The sequence below is a fragment of the Sander lucioperca genome, chromosome 16 (assembly GCF_008315115.2).
Source record: "Sander lucioperca isolate FBNREF2018 chromosome 16, SLUC_FBN_1.2, whole genome shotgun sequence".
Lineage (NCBI taxonomy): Eukaryota > Metazoa > Chordata > Actinopteri > Perciformes > Percidae > Sander > Sander lucioperca.
This window is the reverse complement of record NC_050188.1, coordinates 12,572,483-12,596,790: the sequence shown is the minus strand read 5'-3', so window position 1 is coordinate 12,596,790 and position 24,308 is coordinate 12,572,483. Positions and strand designations below refer to the sequence as shown.

General features: G+C 41.1%; 1 long non-coding RNA gene across 1 annotated transcript; it reads left to right on the top strand.

Moving 5' to 3' along the window:
• The first annotated feature begins 1,162 nt into the window (after positions 1–1,162).
• LOC116051719 lies at positions 1,163–24,041 on the top strand. The gene is made up of 4 exons (XR_004105421.2): positions 1,163–1,172; positions 16,358–16,368; positions 20,706–20,709; positions 23,953–24,041. It is a non-coding gene; the product is annotated as an uncharacterized LOC116051719 (long non-coding RNA).
• The last annotated feature ends 267 nt before the right edge of the window (positions 24,042–24,308 follow it).

Sequence of the window (24,308 nt, the reverse complement as noted above, 5' to 3'; positions counted from 1 at the left end):
CTGTTTGACCAAAAGAACCAATATGTAAGACGATGATGGAAACAGGCACAGTACGTTTCAGATTTATTCTGGAAAAGATGGGCAATGGAATATCTTGCTTCGCTACAGGAAAGGCAAAAGTGGAACAAAACTAAAATGTAATCTTGCTACAGGAGACATTGTTTTGATTACGGATGCCACAGCCCCACGAAATTCCTGGATAACTGGAAAAGTAATCAAAACATTCCATGACAAGTCCGGAATGTTCAGATCCTTTCAAATCCAGACAAAAACAAACATTATTCAAAGACCATTGGCAAAATTGTGTCTATTAGTAGAAAATGAATTGTCAACATAAAAAGTTGACATGCTAAGCAGACTTTAAATTTGGTTTAAGGTAAATTAACTTTGCAGTTTTGAAAATGTTTAATTTAAGTTTTACATGGCTCCATATGTGTGTGCTTGTTTAATTGTGAGGGGCCGGTTGTGTTGGAGCCATTTCATTGGCAATCAGCGTGTAACGCTGGGGGTGGAAAAGTTTATTTAAATGTGGCCTAATTGGTTCAGCTGTGTTGCACGCAGCAAGGTTACAGGGTTTTTTTTAACCGTGGTTACGTGTATGATAACGTGGTAAGATTAAAAGAAGAATTATTATTTTGTTTGATTATTTTGCTGTTTACTTAAAATAACTTCAAATAAACAGACTGCCATATCCAACTTAAGTTTGAACTCTTGGAGAAGTTATTCTTTTACAATTGTTTGTTCAAAAACACGCATCTACACCGATGCCACGCTTTAATTACCGACCAAACAAAGGAACAATAGTCTGTGTTAGTTGTAACAAGAATCTGGGTTAGAAAATGTTATAACCTATCCCAAGCAAAACTTTGGTTATGCTTATGTTTTTTCTTTAAAATGTCAGCCTTGGAAAAGAGACTGACTGAGGGGTGCCTCTCAAAACACACACACACACACACACACACACGTTATGTTAAGCCATCATTTAAATGTTGAATAAAAGTTTCTGTCATAATCCTAATTTCATGATGTTACATTTCAGGGTAAACTGTAACATGTTACTGCTTGTGTTTAAGCGTAAACCGTGCATTTTCTGTTTGGGTTGTAGAGATAACAGCTGCACCATTTATAATAGCAGACACATGTAACTAGTTTATCTAAACCTCTGTGGTTTGGTGTAAACAATGAGAACAATACAGCAGAGTAAAGTCAAATCTAATCATCTAATCTAAATCAGAGTTATGACTGACACAGTCTGGGGCCATGCTAAGACAACATCTTGACAGTGATGCTTTTGTGAATGTTTGTCTGCAGGTGATCTCCAGTTTACATTGTTATTGTGCAATCTATCTGAGCAACATAATAACACAACCTGATGAGTCAGGAGGAGTCACACGACTCATCGGCTGTAGTTTAATGTGAAGTACACCAGAGGGCAGCATTACCCAGAGTTCCCTGCATGTGTGAACTCACATTCTGCATGGATCCATGTTTTTGTTAATGAAATCTCTGTGTGAGCTGGAATTGTTTAAAGCTCAATTATTGCAGTTCTTTTGTCATTTGGCTGTCCGGTATGTCAGTTTTTGTATTAAATGACCATTAGTCTCATTATTAACTTGTGTTTGAGATCATGTTGCGAATTCACTGAAAGTGACAGTTACAGGTTTAGCTGTCTGATCATGTCCTTCATAGGAACCGTTTCCTGGAAATGTTTGTGTCATTTTGAACACATTACAAGAAAAATGGAGAAAGTGTTCACATGGTACAGGTACTAAACATAAATGCACATGTATAACCTCTGAAACATAATTTTGCATGTGATAAACTCACTTGAAACAAACTGGGTTTTCAGACTCAATTCACCTGTAAAAAGTTGTGACATTTTCACGCATGTTTTTTTTGATAAGAGAAATCAACATGCAACTGCTAATTTATTTGCATACACGGTGAAGTTGCAAACTGTTAATTTTCTTTAATTATGAACACTATGTAAAACGTATGCATTAAGTTTCGTGTGCTGATGTTTGAGGCTCTCGAAGCATCAAACTGTAATGGTTCTGCACACAGAGAGATGAGGACTCAAAAGCAGCTGCAAGCAATCAGCCGTTTACTTGCTTAGAAGTTCAGAGAGCAGCAGTTAATCAATCAGCATGGGCAAACAAAGCAAACCAAACCATACACTACAAGACTTGAACAGACTTTAGCCCCATTTACACGAAGGGAAGACGCAGATATTTTCCTGCGGTTTGGCCTCTCATTTACACGAAAACCCCGTTTTTAATCACAGAAAACGATTATTTCTAAAAACTCCGGCCAAAGTGGAGATTTTGGAAAACTTCGTTTGCACGTTTGCATGTAAACTGAGACAAACGGAGGTTTAGGCAGCCGAGAGAGAGAAAGAGGAAGTGAGTCGTTGCTGTTGTTGCTATTTTCGGGATTCTGATTGGCTAACGTGGGCTTGAGCTTCTTGTTACACTGCCACCTACAGGTGTGGCATGGTCTTGACAGCATTGACAGCATATATACACGGGTACATGTAAACAAACACTTTTCTGAAAACATAGAGGTTCTAAATGTCCGTTTATGAAAATAGCCGGCCACGTGTAAACGTAGTCTTTGAAGGCCCTGAACACCCACACAGGTGTTTTGAGTTTATCTGGTTGATTAGACCTCTTCCAGGACTGTGTGGGAATGGTTGGACTGATTGAGTGACATCCTCCTGAGTCTCCTGTTAGCTTTGTTGCGCCTGTTAGGACAGGAAAAATGACAGCTGTATCATTCTTATTGGTAAAAAAGATTTGTTCCCTTATAAATTCCCATCAAAGGTCTGGCCCACTTAACCTGAGCAGAGGTCTTATCAGCCACAATAACTGAAATCACCTGTGTGGGTGTAGATCAAGGCCACCATTCAAACACACAGTTGATCTGGGTATAACCCTGATTGAGCCATTGGTCTGAAAGGGGTATTGGTCAGAAGTTAAGTTCAGAGCAGAGATCGGCAACAGGTAATCACTCAGCGTGGGCAAACAAAGCAGGCGAAGGGCAGGTAGGAATAGTACATTGCTGAAATTCAGTCAGGAACACTCTTGTCATAGATTCAACCATGTATTGCAACAAATGGAAATACAGTTGAACTTGGCGATGAAGGCTCTATTATGATGATGCTCCCTGGATCAGCCAAGCTGCATGCTAAGGTGACACAGGGCACACGCTGCTGAAACCCCCCTGTACACAAGAGTAGGCCTAATCCAAGACATCAAAACAATTTCAGACATAGTTATGATGACACCTAAAACCGGGAAGGTGGAGGCTGGGGTGGTGGAGGCAAGCTTTGCCAGCAGCAGCGGTGTGAGGGATTGGAGTAGCAGGAAGCAGAGAGGAATAGGGAGACATTTAAATGTACCGCCTGATGTGAAAATGGCTGTGATGGTTGTGACTGGCTGGGATAATAATGCAATTAGTGGGCCTATGACTTCCATGTCCTGCATAAACTAACGCAATGCTTAATTATGTGGGAGCAAATGAGGGGACAGGGAACAGGTGTACCACCCCCGATAAGGTAGTCTATATCGATGTCGTTTCATTTACGGGATTGGTCCGATGCCGCCAGAAGTTCTGCCCTGGATGTCACTCATTTTCGGCCGGATGTTCCTACCCCTCCGCTTTCTTTGTGTTGGCATTTAAAACTCCAGTGGATTTATGAGGACTATGGTTAACTGCTCCTCAGATCTCTGCAGGGTAAATCCAGACAGCTAGCTAGACTATCTGTCCAATCTGAGTTTTCTGTTGCACGACTAAAACAACTTTTGAACAAGCAAATGTTCCACCAAAACAAGTTCCTTTAGAGGCTATTTTGCAGCGGCACCGTTGCTGCGTTAAGCGCCCAAGACAATTGTGATTGGTTTAAGGAAATAATTGATTGGTTTAAGTCAATAAATCAGAGCACCTTTTTCTCCTATCCAGCAATACTGTGTGGACTAGCCATCTCTTACAAGAGTAAAAACTGCAGCAACACATGTTGACAGTGAAAGCATCCTGCCCTTAGTAAATCCAATACAAGTTTAAATACAGGTTGCCAACAAGTCCTCCAAACCATACATGTCATTTAGCTGTCGCTTTTATCCAAGGCGACTTACAATTGCTATATATGTCAGAGGCCACACGCCTCTGGAGCAACTATGGGTTAAGTGTCTTGCTCAGGGACACATTGGTTGATGTATCGCAGTGGGAATTGAATCCAAATCTCCCACACCAAAGGCATGTGTTATATCCACTGTGCCAAACAATATAGGTTGTTTAGTCCTCCCCTCCTCCCCTCCCACTGTTGCAGTTTTAAACACGTCGTTAACATGAAACGGTAGCAGTTCGTTTAGGTTTAGGCACCAAATCTACTTAATTAAGTTTAGAAAAATATTGTTGTTTGGGTTAAAATCAGACGTTCACTTCCACTCATGCATGTGACACGGAACGTGACGTAGCTCCGTTTGTTCTGTTTGTTCTGGTTGTATTTCATTTAGTTTTTTAAATTTCTAAATGGGACACACCTGCGTGAAAGTCCTGTTTGTTTGACCCATCCACCTCCCCAACCTACCTCCTTATGCGGAAATTTGGCGCTCTTATAATGCGACATCTTACTACCTGCTTTTCTCCCGTCATAATATCTACGGCCAATAGAGGGTGCATCACTATAAACATTAATATGTCATAATAGACCTTTTTCACAGCAGGTTGACATGTCATAGTAGGAAAAGCACGTGTATTCAAAACCATTAATGATGGCTGCATTCCACTTATGAGAGTCTCTGGTATTGTACATGCTGACTCACTGAAATAGCTTACTGGGTCACTTGATGGAATTGAGCCATTGTTAACGTTATCAACTTCAGCTGTGCTTTTCCTACTATGACAAGTCAATATGTCTCCTGTGAAAAAGGTCCATTGCTGCTTGAACAATTGAACGACTTATTTGATTGGGGAAGTCTCCAAGTTGCATATGCTTCCTACACAAGCCCTGAGCACTTATGTAAACATATATAAAATTCAACACAATAATAACACATCAAACAATAAAATGCATTGTTCATCATTGCACTCTAGAACGACACATATCAACTGATCTGACACCTCTTTGGGCATGTGAAGCGTGGTTAGGAAAAGATTGTGGTTTGGATTGAAATAGGAAGTGAACTAAAAAAAAGCCTGGAATAAAAAGTTTTTTTTTTTCTGATAAATAAGTTGGAATGTAGCTCCTGAACATACCAGTCATGCTGACAAGTATCAGTGTGTGTGGATCACATGTAGAGCAGCGATTCATTCTCTTCAAAGCCTCGTTTAGACTGCTGTGTGTTTTACACTTTCATTCATTATTCTTTTAAGAACAAGTGATGGAACAATGACATCATTTTTAGCTGCAGCTGAAACATGTCAAAACAAAAAGGAGGTGTTGTAAGAGACTCTCGTGTGTTTTGGAAATGTCAAAACAGGCTTTAGATCAAAATGAGATGACAAAAGCTTCTTTACTCAATCAATTGATGAATGTTGATCAAGGTATTCAGTTGGAAAAAACAGGAGCCTTGATGGGGCTGTGACTGACAGATGAGCAGGAATAGTGACAAAATAACATTTACTCAAATGTCTGAAACACTACACGTAACACTATATATATATATATACATATATACACATATATACACACATATATATACACATATATACACACACACACACACACACACATATATATATATATATATACACACACACACCATATATACACATATATACACACACACATATATATATCATATAATACATATATATATACATATACATATACTATATACACACACACACACATATACACACATATATATACACACATATATACACACACACACACACACACACATTATATATATATATATATATATATATATATATATAGATAGAGAGAGAGAGAGAGAGAGAGAGAGAGAGAGAGAGAGAGAGAGAGAGAGAGAGAGAGAGAGCGAGCGAGCGAATTGGCTGCTCTTCCAGAAGCTTTCAGAGGATTAAGATCAAAAACACCGTCTCACCGTTAGTACATTAGAGGCTGTTCAGTGTCAGACTGCAGGGCTGCACCGCCTCCTACATCAGCGGCTGCTTTATTCACACAGCCGGCAACAAACAGCGAGGCGTCTCTGCTTCTAACACATGTTTACACTCTTTTGACCTGAACTTAAAACCAGTTGCCACGCTCACCCGTCCTACAGGGTGTATTTCAGACCGTTCTGATTCCCAGGTCATGAAATACCGACGCTTAAGGCCGTGACTCTGGTATACGCTGCCTTTGTCAAGATTAAAAGGAGTAACACATTTTGCAATCTGTACAGTCTGTGGTTTCGAACAGCAGCCTCTGTGTTGTTGTGTTATGATCCTCATAGGTAAACAACACAACGTGACTGGTTGATGCGTTGCGAAAGCTCAGGAAAATCGTCATAGCCCTTTCGGGTCTGACACCAACCCACAAGACATTTTTAGGGTCCGTAGACATATCAGATTTTTAACTCAATCATGCGTCAACCCATCCGCGGCAAAATTAGACCCTCATAGCAACTGCTCGACTGTGTATAAAGAGCGACAGAGGTTGTTGGTTAAAGGATCGGTCGCTGTTCGTGTCCTGTTGGAAACCAAAGGTTTCATACTTATTTACGTTGCCTACTTAAGTCACGTAACAAACATACTTAGATTAACTAAAACCATGAGCTTTTCCTAAACCTAACCAAGTTTGCACAACATTAACCACGTGTTTAAAACTGCGGTATGCCAAGCGTCATAGTTTAATAAACCCAGAGTGACGCCACGGGGGCCGCGACTGAAAGTCTGCGTAGGCAGGAAGTCGGGGTGAATGTAGGGTCAAACAAACACTGGACTTTCACCCAGGAGGCCTGTTTACGCGAAGTAATTAAAAGGCAGGGTTGGTAATGTTGAAAAGCTAGCAAGATTTGAAAGTCGCATCTCCTCGGAGCCTCCGACCTACACACAGACGTGCACGAGCACCGCAAAGCAGAGCAGAGAAAGGGCTGCAATTTCAAAACCGCTTCCTGTCTCATTAACCAGTAAGCAAACACCTAGTCTCGCATTGCCAGACCTTCCTCCACAGCGCTGCAGAGGAGGGTCTGGCTAGTCCACACAGCATTCCAGGATGGGAAGAAAATGTGCTCTGGTTTATTGGCATTTCTTTAAACCAATCACAATCGTTATGGGCAGTGCTAAGCGCCAGACGGAGCCATGGTACTGCTGTAAAATAGGCTTGGGAAGGAACTTGTTTTGGTGGAACGTGTATGTTCAAAAGTAGGACTGAGCCTCTGCACATGGGGAACATGCTCAACCAGATGAGCTGCCCAGGCGCCCCCATATTTACTGATGTAAACTCAAACCGTGATCTTTTTCTAAACTTAACTAAGTCATTTTGTTGCCTAAACCTAACCCAACTGCGACCGTTTCACAACATGTGAGGTATGAGGATGGAAAACACAATTCCTGCCACCGCTAAGGGCATCGGCGTAAATCGCACAGGGGTCGGGGGAAAGGGGGGATCAGGACCTACCCCAAAGAATTTCTAATAAGGGAAGAAGTTTCACTCTCGATACTTCCGGCTTCTGAACTGGTTACAGTTCCACCAGAGTTCCACTTGGGGCGCTCACAGGCGAGTGCAGAATGAATGGGACTCTATGGAGCTATACCCCTTTTCCTTTTCTCAGGATATCATTTTTTGTCTAGTAATTTGAATGTTGCATTCAAAAGGGGAGGCTAAGAAAATACACACTGCTGGGTGTTTTTAAAGTGGCTTTTTTGTTCTAAAAAGCCTTTTAAAATGTCAATGACGTCATACACATATACGGCCAGAGTCACTTCCTTTTTTCTCTCGAGGCATCGACAACACAGCTGACAGGTAAAGCTCTCCCTGTCAATACACATGCTAGAAAGAGGTCTGCTAATGTTTTAAAGACCACGCCGAAATATTCACTCTGACATTCTGGTTCTGCTTCTGATGCCGTCAAGCGGGATCTCTGATCATAATCAGTCCTTCACTGACCAATCAGCATTCATTAGCAGAATGCTAGCATGTTATGGGCAACAACGACTCAACCTGTAAGAAATCAAAAGGACATAAGTACTCGTTCATTCAACTTTCGACCTATAATCCATGTTGAACTTGCAAAACCTACAATCAAATCTGAACTCTCTCAACGACTGTCACGGGGACAATGTCGGACTCAAATGCGGAGTAAAAGGTGAGTATGTTTATTAAAGAATAAACAATCCAGACAATGGTACAAATCCAATAGGCAGAAGACAGGATCAAAAATACAGGCAATAAATCAGGAAACACTGGAAACAAACACTAGGAAACGCTGGAGAGTGAGACACACGAGGAGTAACAAAAATCTGGCAGGGAACAAGTGAAACAAGGGGGTATATATACACGGGGATGGGAAGACAACTACACACAGGTGAATCACATTAGGGCGGAGACAGGTAATCACAAACGGCGGGAAACAAACAAAGGCAGGAAGACAAGTGAAGTGAATGAAGACAAAACAGTAAATGTCAAAATAAAACAGGAAGTCCAAGAAACAAACACAATAAGAGCGGAACTGGACGTGACGACAATCAGGCGAAAGAGACAAATTTAGCCGTCTAGCTCCATAGAGTCCCATTCATTTTGCACTCGCCTGCGATCACCCCCAGTGGGACTCTGGTGGAACTGCAACCAAATTAGGTACAATGGGGCTGATGGGCTTTGACCTACCCCCATCTGCGTTTAAAAGTTGTTTTAGTCGTGCAACAGAAAACTGAGATTGGACAGATAGTCTAGCTAGCTGACTGGATTTACCCTGCAGAGATCTGAGGAGCAGTTAACCATAGTCCTCATAAATCCACCGGAGTTTAAAATTACAACACAAAGAAAGCCGAGGGTACCGGACACCGGGCTAAATGAGGGACATCTGGCGGAATTCCTGGCGGCACCTGAACAATCCCGTTAAATGAAACGTCTACCAAACACCTAATATTATCACACCAAATGTTTAAAACAAACATGACTACCGACGACGCGCATTGAGCTCAGGCTCGTACAGAGGAGGGGTAGAGTACGTGCAGAGGGGCGAGGAGGCAGTGATTGGTGGGCGTTTTTTACAGGATTACAGCAGCTACAGGGGACTGATCTTTTTCGCCCCTTTTTCAGAACCCAGAAGTTATTTATTGCTGTCGGGGTATAAAGACCATTGCAAACAATATCTGTAAAAATAAATGTATATTGGAAATAGTTACCGACCCTGCCTTTAACTTTAACATACATTACGTAACAAACACACCATCATCTTTTTCTAATCTTCACCAAATCATTTTGTTTAAATACACAACATTAACTACCTGTTTAACAAGCTTTTTACAACATGTGCCAGTTGCTGGCAAATTTATTTTCCTGGGAACGTATTTCAGGATGCAGTTTTGTTGTATGGGAACGGAATTTTCTAGGAGACAGGGTTGCCTGAGCAACTAAACGTCCGACAGAATCATACACACACACACACACACACACACACACACACACACACACACTTTTTATTACTCCAGTGATCTCTTTGAAAATGGAGATCTGTTTCCTTCTCAGTTCCTAGAAAGCTGATTCCCACTCTTCCCTCAGTCACCTTGATTTTTCCGTCTTTTGTTCTCTTTTGATGAAACCTTTTTCATCTTCACTTGCACATTCATTTCTCATCTTATCTCTCCTTCTTCCTGCTTCCTTTTTCATTCTTGTTTGAGTGTGTAAATCAGCGAAACCTGCAGCCTTTAAAGTGTTTTTCCCTTGGAAGTGCGGGGTCTTCATCTTGCCGCCTTCTCTATATGTTTGCTTTGCCCGACAGCTGCCGTGCCAACAGCTACGGGCCTGTTTTCTTTTGAAGGTCTTCGGTCTTTTGCTTCTGTCGCTGCCGAGTTAAGAGAAAAGGCTAAAAATCATCAAAACCGGCTGCTTTGATGTTCCCTGTCACCAAAGAGAGGAGAGTTTTGGTTTTAGGGAAGATGTGGGCAGAGCCGGCAGGGAGGTGGGAGGCATTTAAAATCATAATTTATTCAAATCACTGAGGGCGTTTGATTTTGTGTTACGGAAAAAAAACAAACAGAAATACTGTCCAGACACACACAATGATTCTTCCTTCCTAGGTTATTGCTTTTATGAGTTGTGTTGTCGGTTACAGCAGCAGGAACAGCATCGACCAACGTGAGACACAATCCAACAGCAGTGAAGCGTTCAGACACACTGAGAACCAATGGGAACTCGGATCTTCTCTCTCTCTCTCTCTCTCTCTCTCAGTTATCTCCTCAGAGGCTGACTGGACAGGAAATTGGACAGGCGGGGAAACAGTGATCCGCTGTTGAAACACAGTGAGCTTGTGAGCAAAAAACCACGCATGTTCTTTGTTTTTCTGAGACACGATAAACATTTCGTCAGTTACAGTAAGAGAAAAGTTACTGAACCTCAGGGTGACCAGAGGGATGGAAGCAAATAAGAGACATAAGTATTTGTTCTGAATTCATCTCTTTGAAATCAAAATATGACATTTTCTGATTTGGAATTTTAAAAGCTGAATTTGATTATATACATTTGTGTCAATGGTCACAAATTAAGATCCAAAAAATCAAGTTTCAGAATAAAAAAAAAAGGCAAAAGAAAAGATACTTTATTGTCACATACACATACATGTAGCGAAATTCATTCTCCGCATTTAACTCATCCCTCAAGGGAGCAGTGGGCAGCCATTTACAGCGCCTGGGGACCAACTCCAGATCTGAGCCAGTGCCTTGATCAAGGGCACTGACTTGGAGAACCTAGTACATGTTATTTGATGGTGGGGGAAACCGGAGCACCTGGAGGAAACCCACACAAACATGGGGAGAACATACAAACTCCACACAGAAAGGCCTCAAACTACCTGGATTAGAACCCAGAACCTTCTTGCTGTGAGGCCACAGTGCTATGGTACCATGCTGCCCAAGGTTTCTCAAATTTGATTGGTTGAATTCAGATCTAAAAATTCAAGTTGAAAACTGGACGACTTACCGGAGCCCCGTTGTTGTCCCTGGCAGTCATCTTTGAGTTTCAACTTTCGAGGCCGCTTTCTTTGGATCACATAACTTACAGACCGTGCTCTGATAGGCCAGAAGTTGGCTCAAATGCATTCAGGCTCAATTGCCTCTCCTGTGAACCCCGTTCTCACTCCCATCCATCCATCCATCCATCTTCGTCCGCTTATCCGGTCTCGGGTTGCGGGGGTAGCAGCTCCAGCAGGGGACCCCAAACTTCCCTTTCCCGAGCCACATTAACCAGCTCCGACTGGGGGATCTCGAGGCGTTCCCAGGCCAGGTTGGAGATATAATCCCTCCACCTAGTCCTGGGTCTTCCCCGAGGCCTCCTCCCAGCTGGACGTGCCTGGAACACCTCCCTAGGGAGGCGCCCAGGGGGCGTCCTTACCAGATGCCCGAACCACCTCAACTCACTCCCAACAAATGGTCAGTGTCTCTCAGCGTCAGATACCCACGCAAAAATCACCCTTCAAGCATCTGTATGGAACGCACCGGGCAGAGCAGCAGCTCGACTGTAAGATGACATAGTATTAAAGCAACACCATAGATTCTTTTGTACCTTAAAATGTTTCGAAAATCGTTTCAGTGGTTCATCAACTCGTAACAGGGTGAACTGCACTTCTGCATTCGCTTTGCCGCCCTCTATCGGCTATAACCGCACTATGCAAGTTTGCCAGATCGGGTAGCGGATCTGTAATTCGAATGATAACGGTAATGGACAATTTTGCTTCCAACCTGTAGGGAAGCCAAAGAGGAAAAGTGCTATGGTGTTGCTTTAAGAGCGACAACAGTAGCGAGTAGTATGAAAGTCCGAAAATCCGAGGAGGGATGCGGGTTGTGGTGGTGGGTGGGTCAAACAACACAGGACTTCCATCCAGGAGACTGGGGTTCTTGTCCCCCCATGTCACAGAGACTAAATTTTACAACCCCACCCATGATCTTTTCCTAAATCTCCACCATCTTTTCCTAAACCTTTCTTGTGCCGCATGCGTAATGGGTGTTTACTTCTCTTCATTTGCGTACAGTTAATAACATCCCCGTTAACACTTTTATTGCCGCTGATGGTAGTCTCTGCGTTGTGTTGTGTGATGATTGTAGACTGACAGCTGACAGTTGGACCCCAACGGAAGAACCACAGACAGCTCCGATGTCGATCATTTATTTGCTAACAAGCCTTCAGGATCTGAGGGATACAAGCCCAATCTCAGTGAAAACTATTCACCATAAAAGTAATAATCAAAGGAAATGTACAAGAATGATTTCTGTGGCCAAGCTCAACGTTACAAATTAATTCACACAAAGATCTTATTTACACAGATGGATAGTGAAACATAGATAATTACTCTGGGTTTACTTTTCTTATTTAAACTTATTAATATTTATGGGTTTCATCAGTTTATATTACAGTACACACTCACCTGAGGGAGACTTGTTCCCCCTGTGATGGAAGCTTTATAGGTGGAAAGTTACCTTGGATACTGTAACTTAGTAACTTATGAAATATGAAATAACAGTATAAAATAATATATAATGTACACATTACAACTTACCAAATTAAAGTAAAATTACTAACAAAATTCATTAGAACTCAAATAGTGTTTTTAATGTAACATGCAAAAGGTCTCTGTTAAACACAGTTAATTAGGTTCAGAAAAAGATGGTTGTTTGGGTTAAAATAAGTATTTTTGTCATGTAATTTAAGTTACGTAATTTTTATGAACGTTAAGTACCCTACATAAACAATTCAATGTTGACTTTTGGTTTCACACGGGACACAAACACCAGACTTTGGCAGTCAGAAACAAATGTAAACCGGGACCAAACATGTTTTTCCAACACAGTCTCACTCCCTACTCGTCAAATGTCTGAAGCATGGTACCCGTTGCGTTATTTTTCGACGAGGGGGTCCGTCAGATAGACATTCATGTTATCCTTCACCCTCGGATAGAGACGAAAGAAAAAACATGCCCCCCTTAACTCAAAATCTGTAGCAGTTTTATTTATTCACCAGATCTTATCATGGTTTATATGTATTTCTTTTAATGTCATTATTTCGGCCAGGGAAGCTGGGTTGCTTTTTTGTTTATTTATATTTTTAAAACTATAACGCTACATCTATCAACATTTATTTAGATGTTATCATGGTATGATACGTACCTCTGAACTTTGAACCCAGTCCATGTTTGAAGGCTTGTCATTTAGCAGCAGAAGGAGCTACACACTCAAGACCAGCTGTTATAGAAAGCTCTGGACCTCAGCTCTCATGTAGATATGGTCACCAAAGTTTACCCACTGTAAGCACTGTCAAATATGGTAATAAGCTATTTTCACCTATTTAACGATTCAATTTTTAAAATCTGATGACACCAGTGTGTTCCCCATCCCAAAAAAACCTAGGGTGTATCCAAAATTCTACACTGGCAACTTCTAATTATGAGAAATATACCAATATACTTTAAAACTACAACTCCCATAACAGACGCGCAACAGAAGATGTTACAAAGCTTGTGCACTTGTAGTTCTTCCGGGGGAGGTGGGTGGCAGGTTCGGCTCCTATGTTTCTGCTGTCTGCCGTGAATGGGCTTCATTTCATTTCAGATTGCCGCCGCCCGTCCGCCGACCAAGCAAACAGTATATGAGACAAATACATGAAACTGTATTTTATTATTATTGTTAGCTTTATTGTTTGAATCCTCAAATACAATGTTAGACGAAAAGCCGAGCGGCACGTACTACGTCACTTCCAGAGTATTCCGTGGATTTTTTTAAACGTTATTACGATGCATAACTTACTGGAACAAAGCTGAGCAACGTGTTGTTGCTGGTGACAAAACCACTGATTAAATATGTACATTGAAGCAATACTGTCGTTAAAGACCCGCTGATCGCTATCCGATTCTGTGAATGAATGCCCGCATTGCATTGTGGGATATCGGCTTTGAATGCGTCTAGCTCGGATAATATCATAATGTTCTGTATTACAGCATACTGTAATATTTCACTGGTAATAAGACCAAAATAATATTATTAAAATAATGAAATGAATATACCATGATAACATCTAAATAAATGTTGATAGATGTAGCGTTATAGTTTTAAAAATATAAACAAAAAAGCAACCCAGCTTCCCTGGCCGAAATGGACAGAAATAATAACATTAAAAGAAATACATATAAACTACGATAAGATCTCGTGAATAAATGTTGATTAAAACAGCTGTTATTGGGTTAAAAATACCAATAATAAAACTGCCACAGATTTCGAGTTAAGGGGGGCATGTTTTTTCTTTCGTCTATATCCGAGGGTGAGGGATAACATGAATGTCTATCTGACGGACCCCATCGTCGAAAAAATAACGCAACGGGTACCCCCCTGGCGTTGAAACTTAACGTCAGGGGTCCTTGACCATGCGTCAGACATTTGACGAGTAGGAAGTGAGACTGTGTTGGTTTTCCTTGAAATGTAAGTTTCTGTTGCCGACAGAAATTTAACTATGGTTGGCTGCTCCTCAGACCTCTGAAAGGTAAATCCAGACAGCTAGCTAGACTATCTGTCCAATCTGAGTTTTCTGTTGCACGACTAAAACAACTTTTGAACATACACATGTTCCACCAAAACAAGTTCCTTCCTGAGGCTATTTTGCAGCGGCACGGTTGCTCCGTACGGCGCTTTGCGCCGCCCAAGACGATTGCAATATTTATTGCGAAATTCCAATATGCCAGAGCATGTTTTTCTCCCATTCCGAAATGCTGTGTGGACTAGCCAGACCCTCCTCGGCAGCTCTGTGGAGGAGGGTTTGGCAAAGCGAGACTAGCTGTAGGGGAACGTGTTGTTTAGGAGATAGATAGATGATAGATAGATAGATAGATAGATAGATAGATAGATAGATAGATAGATACTTTATTCATCCCGAAGGAAATTTTAGGCATCCAGTAGCTTAGACAACCATAACACAACAAACACATATACACATATATATCACACATACATAAGAATAAAAATCAAAATGAAAATCACTCACAGAAATGCAATGACCATGATAAGGTGTTATGGTAGAGTGTGTGCAATGGCGGTAGTGCAAAAGTGAACAGTGCAGGGATTGAACAGTGCAATAGATTATTATTAAATATTAACTATGACTATGAAATATTAACTGGCTATGAATAAGAACAATATATAAAAGGGAATAAGTTATAAGATGTAGATGTAGATATTATGACCACAGTCCAGATTGTGTAGGAGGGCTACAGGCCTATAAGACAGTTGTACAGCAGACAAAGTGATATAATGGTAGGGGCTGAGAGACACAGGACCTCCTCAACCTGTCTGTAGAGGATGACAATGACAGAAGTCTGCCACTGAACATGGTCCTCTGTTTGATGACTGGGCTGGCTCTGGATGTTGCAGAGGAGCTGCAGGACGAGTCCGGTCACAGCAAGGTTACTGAACGCTGCAGGAGGAGATCCACTGATGGAGGTGGAAGTCAGTCACACTGCCAGCTCAATACACACACACACACACACACACACACACACCTATAAACACAAATGGTGAAGCATGTTAGTGTGACCTAGACACAGTACAGAATGTTGTCTACACATTACTGCCTCTCTGTGTGTGTGTGTGTGTGTGTGTGTGTGTGTGTGTGTGTGTGTGTGTGTGTGTGTTTTTAAAAAAGGTTCGCCAAACAGTGAACAGCCATCTGTTTCATCAATGGAAACCTCACACTGACACAGAGAGAGAGAGAGAGAGAGAGAGAGAGAGAGAGAGAGAGAGATGATGAGAGATGTGAGGATGATTAAAGGATAGGTTGACTGGACGGTTACAATACTGAATGGATACATGGATGAATGGATGAATGAACAGATGAAAATAAAAATGATAAATAGTTAAATGGAGGGATTAAAAGGTGTACAGACAGATGAGTAGAGGGATGGCCACATGAAAGCATGGATATACGGCTGAATGGATGTGTCAGTGGCAGACAGGACTGTGTGTGTGTGTGTGTGTGTGTGTGTGTGTGTGTGTGTGTGTGTGTGTGTGTGTGTGTGTGTGTGTGTCTTCCACAACAGTGCCGCCTACCGACCAGGTTAGGTACTGCACCTGAATATGGCTATATATGTATGAAGATATATCCAAAACTTGATTCTTGCAGGTTAATTCAACACCAAATACATGTTAACAGAAAAGAAAAGATGCTTTAGAAAGAAGAAAACAATTATTTAACCAGTTTTTGTGTGTGTGTGTGTGTGTGTGTGTGTGTGTGTGTGTGTGTTGGTGAAGATGGCGCTGTGTTTCAAGCAAATGATCCTCTCTGGAACTCCACCGACCTGTTGAAAAACCCAACATGCAGCAGCTCACATTTGTTAGAACGAAGAAAATCTGAGGAAAAATATTTCATCCATTTTTTTTTTTGTTTCCCCACAGTCTGATGCTTTGAAATTCTCATGATCAACATGTGGAGAGCAAAAGGCTTTTATGCACACAAAGACACACACACACACACACACACACACATGCGTGCGCTTCATGACAAGAGCTGCAGCTAATAAAGGTTAAATGAAAAGATTAGAGTGGGGGAGCAAACTAGAAGGTCAGCGGCAGGGATGAAGACGGCGTGCTGCTGTTCCTCCCTCTCCTGTGATGTTGTTATTTCTTTAAAAGCAGAGAAAGCTTATTATGGACGCACCATCAACTCCATTAGAGATTTAATAAATCCTCTGGCCTAACACGGCCATCAATCATTCTAAACACTGTAGCATTATTTAAAGCCGGCTCCAGCTCCTGAGGCCCAGTTTTTAAAAGGTTGATTGGATTTTATTTATTAGCTGCATGCAGCGAGAAGGGTTTTCAGCCCTAATGGACTGCGTAGGTTAGTCTGGTAATTAGCAGTGTGTCTTAAAACCAGAGGTTTGATCTCAATCCTTATTTTGGAGTTTGAGTTCAGTGACATTTAACTGCTATATGTTCTATTTTCTTACGCATTCTTTTTTTGACAGTGTATCCTGTTAACTAGCCAACAGGAAGAAGGTGGAGGTCCAGAAGCCACTAGTCTGAATCAACGGAAGTACAATAAGGTTTAACCATGTATCAGCTAATTTAAATAGCTCATGTTACTGTATTGTGTCAACAGTTAACTTCATGTAATATTGTATGTGGCGTTTTCTATTGCGGGGTGCAAATGTTCCACCAAAAGAAATTCCTTCCCGAGACAATTTAGCAGAGCCACCGTCGCTGCGTTCGGAGCTTAGTGCCGCCCAAGACCATTGTGATTGGTTTAATCTAATTGGTTTTATCTTATCTTATCTCTAAAAGAAATGCAAACAACCCGGAGCGTTATTTTTTCTTCTATCCCAGAATGTATCTGTTTTGTAGCCAGACCTTACTCCACAGTGCTGTGAAGGAAGGTCTGGCAGTGCGAAACTACAACACTGTAAATTATACCGTCAGGGCTGAAGCAAAAAGCTGGAATGGGGTTGGCCAACGAATGCTGCCTGACTAGCAGTATGCTATACACCCTCCTGTGAACGCTCTCCTGACAATTATTGCACCGGCATCGAAGGGTAACTCTCTTAAGAAAGGATTGTCCATGGTTAGAATGAGTTTTTGTGTGGAGCGGGCATTTAAAAAGGCTCAGGATCATCCGGCTAACTGTAAATAAGCTGCACTTTTGCAGATTTGGGCTTATAAGAACTTGTTGCGATGATAACAGTTCCAGATATAAATGAAAGAACAAAAAAAAAAAATCCAGACTCACGTCAAATCATTGAAAAGATAATCTGGATAACGCGGTTAAGATCAGGCATCACAAGCTCACAGAATTCAGCACGTTATACATTTTGTGTAGCCTACATTAGGTATTTTCCAGTGTAGGCTCACAGACAGTATTGGAATGTAAGTAAGTACATTTACTCAAGTGCCAAATGTCATTTACTACTTCATTACATTTTAGAGAGAAATATTGTACTTTTTACTCCACTACATTCATCTGACTTTAGTACTTTACAAAATAAGATTTTTGCACACAAAACACATGTAGTTTATACAGTACGATGTTTTATTATAAATGAAACTAGCCAACAATACAACGACCTACAAGTCCAGCTGAAATGATTAGACCATTAAAGAAACAACAGTTTGGATCCTTTTTTCTGCATCGAGTACTTTTACTTTTAACAATTTAAGTACATTTTCCTGACGATACTTACATACTTTTACTTAAGTAACATTTTCAATGCAGGACTTTTACTTGTAACAGAGCATTTCTACAGTGTGGTATTACAACACATTCTCACTCCCATCACGTTAAAATATGGATGCTTGGTCAGGTGCCTTTGGCGTTGTAATTGACGATAAAAGTCTCCTTTAGCTTCAGATCTAAATGCGCTGATGGCACCAATGTGCAAGTCGGAGCAGTATAGGAAGTCCTTCATACCAGCTGCTATACGACTCTATAATGCACAAAAATAGCTTTCCTTCATTTATATATTTTTTTAACTTATTGGTATGGATATATTTGAGTAAATGTGTGGTGTTATGTCTGTCTTGAAGCTGCTGTGACACTGCCATTTCCTGCAAATGATTAATAAAAGGATCTATCTATCTTCATGTAAACGCGCTGGGTCGGGACTATTGGCGTCACTTTTGACAAGTTAGGTTTAGGAAAAGATCATGGGTGGGCTTATAAAAGGGTACGTTTACGTGACATGCGGGACAAGAACGGGACAGTTGGGTTTAGGAAAAGAAGAACGCGATAGATTGGATCGTGGGTGGGGTTATAATATGAAAATTTCAGTGACACGCGGGACACGAAACCCAGGCTCTGAACGTCCTACGTTGTTTGACCCATCCACCACCCCAACCAACCTCCTTACGTGGAATTTCCATCTTTCATACTACTCGCTACCGTTGTAGTAGCCCTAAAGAGGGATTATTGCGTCGTATCGGACGCTGAGAGACACTGACCAAGCATCAGTATTTTACGAGTTGGGAGTGAGAATGGGTTGGGTAAAGTAAAGGATCTGAATACTTCTTCCACCGCTGCTCACGGACTCACTTTTATCTGACTAACTCCGGCCTCCACCCAACAAGCAGAAACAGAAGACATTTTTCTGTAAAACTCACTCAGCTCTGAGTGTCATGTAAAAGGAGCATTAACGAGAACAATGGAGCAATTTCATTCTCAATCTCTGCCAAATGACACGAAAGATAAACTGAAAAGGTAATGAACTAATTAGGACTCGAGGTTGACCTGGGACCACTGCTCAAACATGGGCTCATGTACCCAGCTTCCATTTTGTTTCACTGCTTTGATGTTTGAATAGGGAAAAGAAAAAGAAAGGAGAAAAAAAAAGATCTAAGTTTTTTTTGTTCTCGGATTTTTTTGAAGCTGCACAAGTAGAAGGTGGCCTGCACAGTAATGACAATTTTCCCTTTTGAAGATCATCTTTCCATTAGAACCAGGGGCTGCAGAGGTGACGGCCATTAACACACGGCTGACAAAAAGTTGTGTGACCAGTTTAATCTTGTCGCATTCGTTCCACATGAAAACACAGCTTTATGGACAGAACTAATGTTGTCCTGATAAAAAAAGAAGTCCTCCGGCAGAGCGACTCACAATGACATGAAGTGTGTCACAGATAGGAAACGGAAAAGTGAAATCGCCCACAACCTGAATTTTCAAATACACCGGAGTCACACCTGCTGATGTTCAGCCAAAAGGCGTTTCACTTTCAATTGATTGTGATTCCAAACAGCTGCAGGGCTACTGAAGAGAAAGGAAGAAAAAAAGTATATGCGTAGCTTAGTTAGTCATTTTATTTTTATAACTTTAACATCTATCCAGAGATTAGTTTTTTTTTAATCTAAAATAAGGCAAAAGATTTTCAATACCCGTGGAGGAATAAGATCACCATCACAGAAAATGTAATACAATTCAGAGAGAAGAAAAAAAAAGAGAGAAAACTACAAAACTTTTAAATATCTCAGGACTTTAAAATAGCTGCATCCACACAACATGATTTTAAACGCGAATGCTCAAATTAATTAATTGGAATAAGTACTGAAAACTTCAAATTTGTTAAGAAGTTCAACTTACTTAAAACTGTTGAGTGCCAGTAGCATATATTATCTTTTTTTAGTTCTTTCAAGTTGATGTTGAGTTATGGTTAATTAAAACGACTGAACAAGAAACTAATAAATATTTAGTTTTGTGAACATGAAATACTGAGTTTTTATACTTAAGTTATTCAGTTATGTTAATTGAATATTTTAAAGTTGCATATACTGATAATGTTTGAGTTGGCTTAATTAGTACTTATATTTAAAGCTTCAGTGCATAACGTTTTGATATTAATGAACGTCTGTTACATCCAAGCCGTTGCCAAATGAGTTGCTACAAAGCTAATTAACACTATCAGCTCCACACAACTCTCTCTGGCTATGTTCAGAAGATTGTGGCGTCCGGTGACTTTCGCACACAGAACTTGAGTAAAGAGTCCATCATGTTTTTTTAATCCTCTGTGTCCTCCTTGGCTACTAGCAACTGCATGGAGGAGTGGGTGGGGACGTGCCGACAGTGTTGTTGTCATTACTTAGAATTCCTCATGGGGGAGACAGAAACTACGCTCTATAGATTTAACGGTAATCAGAAAATGGAAGTACCTCAGACTTTTGAGTTCATAAACTCAAAAACTTCCCTCAAAGAGTTCTGCTTACTTATTTGGGTTTACAGTATATTTTGACCACACACACACACTGCTTCCAGCTGCAAATGTCCAGTTAAGTCAGTGCTTAAAGGGCTGCAACTGCTGGTGCATCAGTTCAACGAATTCTCCCGAACGGGTTCGTATGATATCGTACGAAAACGTATGCACAACATTTCATATGATATCCTATGAAATTAAGGTCACATGACAGTTACGTTTATTGGTCTAATTTTTTTAGTCGAGAAAAGGTGACTATGAGCAGGGTACAGGGCACCGTGAGGTGACGGTCGTTTCAGCGGTTGCGGTTTATTTAGCCGACAAGTGACTGGCCTGCGGCGACGACAGCTGTGTTTAGACACCAAAAAGACTAGTTAGGATTAGAAAATAGATTGTGGTTTGGGTTTAAACACCGGTCCTCTTAAGTACTGCAGTACTTCCGAGAAAAGAACACCCGTTTTCCTGGGTGAAAACACTGCTCCCCCGCTTGAAAGCTCTGTGTTTTAGGACCGAAACATCCACCCTGACCTCCTCCCTATGCGGATCTTCGCGGTCTAATACAGCGACAGTCAATGTGGTGCATACAGTAACAAATACGTGGAATACATACGAGTTACAGTGCATTAATTTTTGTAGCTATATGTACGCATGGTTCATGAGAACAGCCTTGCATGTAATGTTGTGGCGGGAGGCGAAAAAAGTAAAGAAATTGTAAGGTTTCAAGTAAACCAAAGAAAATACTTTTCTTTCTGTCCTCCTCTGCTGTTTTTTTTTTTTTACATTTTTACATTTTTTTTGCATATTACATTATTGCTTTTGTTCATAATTGCCAATGGCTCTTAAGAGTACTATATAAAGATTCAGTTAAAAGGTCTTTATGGGATTGGAAAACAAGGTGTGGATTATTTTTTGTGCCTTTAATATAAAATGATTCGATGATGAGTCTGGACTTGTGTAGCCTTCCTTCCTGTCTCTAGCCAGGGTATTGTGCAGTTTGTTTCTGTTTTTTCGTCCACCTCCTGTTGCTCCTGCATTAGTGTGATTGGTTCACACCCAGGTGGCCCATTAGCATGGGGGTGATGAGGTCCTCCTTAAACTCTGATAACGCACGGCAGTCAGTCAGACTGCCCGAGCACAATGAACAGCTGTGTGTGTGTGTGTGTGTGTGTGTGTGTGTGTGTGTGTGTGTGTGTGTGTGTGTGTGTGTGTGTGGGGGGGGGTGTGTGTGTGTGTGTGTGTGTGTTAACGAGCTGATGCATTCAGAGGGTAATACAATTCGAGGTCCCTCAATGAAAGGTAATGAGTTGAATCACTGTTATTAGTCCCTTGCTCCTTCCACACACATTCACATTAACACATGCATTAACACCAATCTGCAAATTAGGAAACAAAAACATGGATGAAAAAACACTAAACAAAGTGTCCCTGTGCAACCCTGTGTCCTAAAAAAAATTACGTTCCCATAACAAAACTGCATCCTCAATTTCGAGGGAAACGGTCGCGGAAACGGTGAACATGTGGTTAACCTTGTGAATTGAAACAAAACTGCTTGGTCAACGCATTCTCATGATATACAGTATGTGCAAAAGGTAAGCCCAACAATTCGTATGATATACAAAATTACCGCGCTGACCTGTCACATGACAGCTGTGTTTAGCGCTCTTTACAGTTACGTGCTGCTGGTCGTTTCAGCGGCCATTACAGTTAAGTTTAGCCCTCAAAAGTTGACTGTCATGTTATGACAACAGTTAAGTTGAAGCACCAAAACGAGTAGTTAAGATTAGTGAAAAGATTGTGATTTTGTAGGGTTAGGGTTAGGCTTTTTCTGGGTATGCAAAAACATTGCAGCGCCAACCATTTCAAGTAGCTGGTTGAAGGAATGAGAGAGGGAGGCTGTGTTCGCACGCTCCAACAAAAGTCAGCCACCGGTGGAGAACTTTGCCCAGCTGCACGTAAATGAGAATATTAGTGGGGTATTCATTTTCATTAGCCGTGTAAACAGATTAGTAGGAATATTGTCTTTTTTGTGCAATATTTTGTGCGTGCAAAAAAAGTCAGTGTGTAAGTTCTATCCTCAGTGCTCAATGCAAAATTAAAGTTCAAACAGACAAGTTCAGTTGAGTTTAATTGGTTTTTGTAAATGCATTTCTATCAAAAAGAAAATAAACACACAGAGTCAAATAAATCCTTGTGGACCGACAATTGTGCTGTAATTGAAGTGTTTCTGTTGTGATGGAAACTGGCTTCAGTCCATGTTGATTAGCCCAAAGTCATTCTCCGTCCTGTCAGGCTCAGAGACGGTAAACGTGTCATTTAGCAGTGTTTTATAGTTTCTGAGAAACCGTTTGTGTGTTCAATGCCCATCAACCTGCTTCACTAGCATGCGTGTATGTGCGTGTTTTATGTCTGTGTGCTGTCCGAGTTTTTATGTTGCTGCAGGCCGATTCCAGTTTTTACTGCAGGTCCTGACCCAACGTCGCTGTAAACATCAATCGCTCCTGCGGTGTATTGAATCCACAACATGTTTGTCTTCGCCTTTAAAATCTCACTCTGAAGGCACAGTCAGAGGTCAGGGTCGGCTACGGAGCAGCAACGCTGCAATCTTTAGGAGATTCACTGTCTGGCTAAAGGGCACTTCAGCACGGCAGGTACACAAGGTTTGACCCAGGGCTGTATGATTCATGGAATCTACAGGTTTTTCTTTATCCCCTTAAATGTATTTCATCATCAAGTCTGAATCTGGGTGTGAGATATTTGCAGATTTTTTTTCTGTTTGATCTGCTGTTTTATTCCGTTTTCAGTTTCTTACCGTGGTTAGTTGGATAGAAACACATTTATTAAATGGATGATGATACTGTACACAGTCTACCTTTTTGTTGCGTGGTAAGTGCCAAATATAGAAGAGCCATAACCCCTCATGTCCACCGGATGCATTATAGTCATGATCAGGATGCCTCATAAATTATTTTTTGCCTTGGCCAAGGAGGTTATGTTTTCGGGTTCCAACAAGTCCTCCAAACCATATGACGGTACAGGTTGTCTATTCCTACCCTCTAATACAAACCCACAGAAACGTTTTATAAATTAAATTAGAATTTTTCAGTGGAGGACAGTCTCTTAGATTTGTTAGGTCTGTCAGCAGGATTACAGAGAAACTCCTGGCCCGATCTTCATGAAACTTGATGGAAGGGTGTAGCACAGGCAAAGGAAGAACCCATTGAACTTTTAAGAGAATTTGAATTAAAAGTTATTTTTCTCTTCAATTAAGAATGCAAGGTTTTGGCGGAAGTCTGTGCTTTCCGAGTGCAGATAAATCTCTGTCCAGTATTTATGTTTAAGTGTGTTTTTTCCCCCAGAATTCAAAGCATCTGGATGTGTCATATGCAACATCATTTCCATCCATTTTCAGTGTGTTTATGAGGGAGTTTGCAGCGTCGCCTCTGCAGCCTGCTCGCCTCTTTATTGCAGCTGTTGGCA